The sequence below is a fragment of the Saccopteryx bilineata genome, chromosome 9, assembly GCF_036850765.1.
Source record: "Saccopteryx bilineata isolate mSacBil1 chromosome 9, mSacBil1_pri_phased_curated, whole genome shotgun sequence".
Lineage (NCBI taxonomy): Eukaryota > Metazoa > Chordata > Mammalia > Chiroptera > Emballonuridae > Saccopteryx > Saccopteryx bilineata.
Window position 1 is genome coordinate 56,616,062 of NC_089498.1, and position 5,723 is coordinate 56,621,784.

General features: G+C 38.3%; 1 pseudogene; it reads left to right on the top strand.

The window, feature by feature from the left end:
* The first annotated feature begins 2,789 nt into the window (after positions 1–2,789).
* LOC136313334 (cleavage and polyadenylation specificity factor subunit 5-like) lies at positions 2,790–4,607 on the top strand (annotated as a pseudogene).
* Positions 4,608–5,723: the final 1,116 nt, after the last annotated feature.

Consider the following 5,723-nt stretch of genomic DNA (forward strand, 5'->3'; position numbering starts at 1 on the left):
GTCTACATTAAAAGGAACATATGGCCTGACCTGTGGTGGCTCAGTGGATCAAGCATCGACCTGGAACACTGAGGTTGCTGGTTCAAAACTTCAAAACCCTGGGCTTGCCCCGTCAAGGCACATATAGGAGTTGATGCTTCCTGCTTCTCCCCCACTTCCCCCCCCCGTCTAAAATGAATAAATAAATAAATAAAATTATTTATTAAAAAAAGGAACATATGGAAGTTTCTAGATCAATCTTCTAATTTACACTTAATTTTGTCATTTAACAAATATCTATTGACTCTTGTTAGAGGCGAAGATTCATCAGGGAAAAAAGAAAACATGATATTGTAGTTATGGGTGAAAATAGGAAAAAGTAACCAAAAGATTAAGTTTATTAAAAGAAAAATGATACCTACAATAAAGGAAACAGGTGCATATTCCAAAAAGAAACAATAGCAAGCTCAATCTAAAATAAAAAGGAAAGTTAGTGACGGCACATTTCAGGAGGTGCTGCCTAAAGTGATGAATGAGGCATCTGAGACTCGGAATTATGGCACAGATTAGTTGCCTTCACATAATTTATTGCCCTTCCCTGTGATGAGCCATTTTCAGAAGCAATTGCTCATATGTAAACTATCATTCCAAGCCCATTTTGTAGTTTGATGAGTCCACATGATAAAGATACAGACAAGTAAATATAACCTAAAATGGGCTGGTCCAAATATATATCCCACATGATGCTTCTCTGTATCCTTTTCCCATTTTAGCTACATGGAATGGAGGCGACCACATGAGTATCTTTGAAGGTGTTTTGAAGGTGGCATAAACTCTGTTAGCCTCTGTCCCTACAATATAGGACCCACTAGATTAATAAAAAAACTGTAGACATAAGATGAACTATACCCTCAAGGTGCAGCTTCCTTTTCAAAGAAGTCAAGAGACTTTTGTTGTTGTTTGGTCATTAGATGTTACAGTATTTTACAGCTACTCATTTTCTATTTAAATGGATATATAGATATTTCAGCTATATGCAAGTTTGAGATGAACAAAATAATAAAGTGTATAGTTTGGATTTTTTTTTTGTTTTAACCCTATCCCTTACCAATAGGTTTCTATTTTCTGTATCCTGGTTTAATGCATTCATTCAGTTTTATTTCTAAAAATATGAGGTTGAAATAAGTTATAATTTTTCTATATTATAATCTGGTGAATACTACTTCTCCTATAATTACTATTTTTTATTATTGTGTTGATTACATGAAAACTTTTAATCTCCTGGTTAAAAACCTTTTAATATAGATGGTTGTGAATATTTCGCTCAACAATCTAATGCAGCATTTGTGTTATATTCTTATTCAATTCTAGTCAATCATATAAATATGGTAGATAAACTGAAACTTTCATAGTAAATATGATGGTCTCTTTGTAAGTGCCTCATCACAAAGAGATCAATGGTTTTATAGGCATAAGACTAAATGGAAGTGTTAAGAAAGAGAATGATATAGTTTCAATATATTAATTATATGCTCATGTAACTATGTATGAAAGAGAGATTACTCTCTTTCATCTTTTTTTAAGATGTTATTTATTTATTTTAGGGAGGAGAGAGAAAGAAAAATAGAAGGGGAGGAGGAGCGGAAAGCATCAACTCTTATATATACCTTGACCAGGAAAGCCAGGGTTTCGAAACGGCAACCTCAGCGTTCCAGGGTGATACTTGATTCCAGGGTGATACCTTGTGGTGACAGCCACCACAGGCCAGGCTGTCATCTCTTTTTAGTTACATCCAGCTGTTGAACCAATATCTAATTATGGTCCTATTGCTCTCAAAAGAAATAGCCGTACTGTTATCATTTGATAATCACTGAACTAATAAATCTGGGAACTTTCAGAAGAAAAAAATAATAAAAAGGCACATTTTGAAATTGCTGTTGATTCTAATAGATCATTTGGGTACTAGGTGATCACTGCCTTCGTTGGCTGGAAACTTGCAATTTAAAACAGTTAATACAATTTCCCTATTTAAATTTAATTGAAACTGATATTACGCCCTAGAAGTAAATTGTGGCAAATTTACAATTGGCACTAAACACTTTCGGTCTCACTATTTCACATTTGCTTTAGCAAGGCATGTATTACAGTGTAGTTAGATGTTTACTATCTGCTGCTCTCATCGCTGACTTAGTTTTGATGCTCAGCAGCCCTCTGGAGAATGCTTGTTAAAGACCAAAGATTTTGCAGGCAGACAAATACAGGAGAGTTGCAAATAAGTCTCAAGCAGGTAGGTAAGTAAGCTAAGAGCAGCATTTCCATTGTGCTCAGCTGTCACTGTATACTCCCGAGCACTTCACTTCATTCCTCAGAACGTGATTAGCAAACAACTGAAAGCTGAACCAAACATGCCATGTGTGGATGGCCCGTGTGGGGATACTTGCTACCCGCTCTTATTACTCATTGCAAATGATTGTGTTTTCTACTAGGGAGGGGTGCAATTTTTTTTTTTTGACACCTGGAGCATAAAATTTTAAAAACCCTTTCTGTCATTGCACAGGATTATTTTCAATAATCCGTAGTATTTTAGTAAGGGCAATTTCTTGATTTCTCTTTTGTTTTAAACAATGAACTCTAACAGAATACATGGCTATCTTAAATATACTATTCAGATTCTGTAAACATCTTGTGTATGAATTTAAAATTTCTACTTAATATATTAGATCTTACAGTTTACATTATACTTAACTACTTTAAATTTTAAACATGGGACGCAGACAACTGCTGCTCGCACTGGGAAAGTCTCCCTGCCTCTCCCCCTTTTCGTTCGCTGCCAGTGCTCGCCAGTATGTCAGTGGTGCTGCCCAATCGCTCCCAAACTGGCTGGTCCCAGGGGGTAAACCAGTTCTGCAACAAGTACATACAGCAGACCAAGCCCCTCACCTTGGAGCGCACCATCAACCTGTACCCTTTTACCAATTATACTTTTGGTACAAAATGAGCCCCTTTATGAGAAGGACAGCTCTGTTGCAGCCAAATTTCAACCTAATGAGGGAGGGATTTGATAAAATTGGAATGCGGAGGACTGAAGAAGGGGTCCTGATAGTACACAAGCACCGGCTACCCCACGTGTTACTGCTACAGCTGGGAACAACTTTCTTCAAACTACCTGGTGATAAACTTAACCCAGGAGAAGAAGAAATCGAAGGACTAAAATGCTTAATGACAGAGATACTAAGCCGTCAAGATGGAGTCCTACCAGACTGGGTCATTGATGACTGCATTGGTAACTGGTGGAGACCAAATTTTGAACCCCCTCAGTATCCATATATTCCAGCACATATTACAAAGCCGAAGAAACATAAGAAGTTGTTTCTGGGGCCCTGGCTGGTTGGCTTAGTGGTAGAGTGTTGGCCTGGCGTGCAGGAGTCCCGGGTTCAATTTTCAGCCAGGGCACACAGGAGAAGCGCCCATCTGCTTCTCCACCCCTCCCTCTCTCCTTCCTCTCTGTCTCTCTCTTCCCCTCCCACAGCCAATGCTCCATTGGAGCAAAGTTGGCCTGGGCTCTGAGGATGGCTCTATGGCCTCTGCCTCAGGCACTAGAATGGCTCTGGTTGCAACAGAGCAACACCCCAGATGGGCAGAGTATCTCTCCCTGGTGGACATGCCAGGTGGATTCCGGCCAGGCGCATGCGGGAGTCTGTCTGACTGCCTCCCCGTTTTCAACTTCAGAAAAATACAAAAAAAAGAGAAGAAGTTGTTTCTAGTTCAACTTCAAGAGAAAGCCTTGTTTGCAGTCCCTAAAAATTACAAACTAGTAGCCAAACCATTGTTTGAATTGTATGACAATGCATCTGAATAAGAACCTGTAAAGCCAGTATCCACGGTCACCGTCACAGCAGCCTGGCCCATGCAGGTTCTCATTGGATTCAAATAGATGGTAATGAAACAACAGAGCCATGAACTGGTGAGCCATTATCTTTAATCATAACTTGCACCCGGTGGGCAAGTAAAAACACACACTGGGCTCCAAAACCCACTCATTCAGCGCTCACAAAGCTACTGACTTATCTGAGTTTCCTAGAATCAAAGGTTTCTAGCTCATTAGCTTCATTCTCCTTTGTTCCCCATATCCTTCTCTCTGCACAAACTCTACACAAACTGGCTTCTCACTCAGCACTCCGCCATCTTGGCTGCTTCTCCTGGCCTCCTTCATGTGGCCTCTCTCTGCTCTCCTCTCTGCTCTTTCTTCTAATGCTAATCTCAGGAACCAAGAGAGCAAGCTCCCGGTCTGCCCCTCTTTATAGTGTAGAAATCCAAACCTTTAATCCAATATACAAATAGGAAAGTCTCTAATACAAAGTCACTTATCTGAGGCATAATGGGATTGCACTACCCCACATCAAAAAGGGTGGGAAAGGCTTAGTCCTAAAACCAAGCCCCAGGCTACAAGGATCCTGTCTTCCCACAGCCCACCCCCAACACACATTAATATTATCTAGGCGATGGGCTTCCATGTGGGCAGCATCATCTTTAACAAAGTAAGCATAATATATTTTATCTGCTCAACAGGACCCATCATTTCTAGTCTCCCTCAGCTCTTGAGTAGGTTCAATTTTATATACAACTGAATTCCTGCACCGTGGAGAAGTAAAGAAGCCAACTCTGTGAGCACAGCTCTGCACAGTGTGGAATAAACATGGTAGACAGGTTTTTTTGGTTTTTAAAATCTTTTTCCCAACCCCCAAATTGTCACCTGCTTCCTATTGTTTGAATAGTAAAGTCAATATGAAGAACTAGGTAATGGTGTAAACAAATGTGATAAGGTTTCATTTGCTTTTGTTTTTACTCATATGTTTGGTACATTAAAGAAAGTGGACTTCTAAAATTAAAAAAAAAAATTTTAACATGAATAAAACATCCAACCTGTCACCTTGAATGACTGGATTAAAATAATTCAAATTTTATTTTTTTAATTTCTTCATCTTTGCAATCACTGTGCTATCAGAATTTGACTCTAGAAATGAAGACTGGCACAGGAGTGTATTCTTATCAAATGATGTTCCACACCTTGAGTCTTTTTAATTAACATTCAGTTATTTTAATTATTTTCCACAAACATTATAATGTTTATTAAAGTATAACTAATAAAACAATCTAATTTGAAACATATATGAGTGTATATATGTATATATTTATATATACATCCACATTAATAAAACTCCTCTATAACCATGTTTTCTAAAATTTAGACCAGCAAAAGATTACTTTTCTAAGACAATATTATATTACTGACATTGTTCAGCAATGCATTGTACATGATTACAAAAGCAAACTGAATTTTATTTAGTTTTATTATTACCTTTAAGAGCTATAGAGACAATTTCCTCCCTTATTGCCTGCTTTAGGACACACCATTCTCCCAGTCTTTCATTCTCTCAGTCTTTGCTATGGCCAATGCCATGTACTATGTTTTGTTTTGTTTTTTTAAGATTGTATTTATTCATTTCAACGAGTGGGGAGAGAGAGAGAGAAAGGGGAGAAGCAAAGAGCATCAACTCCTATATGTGCCTTGATCAGGAAAGCCTCGGGTTTTGAACTGGCAACCTCAGCATTTCAGGTGGACACTTCATCCACTGCATCACCACAGGTCAGGCTACTATTGGGTTGGGGAATAAGTTCGTAGCGTTTTTACCGAAGACTTTTATTTAAACAAAAAACAATAATTATATCAATAAGTTAATCAA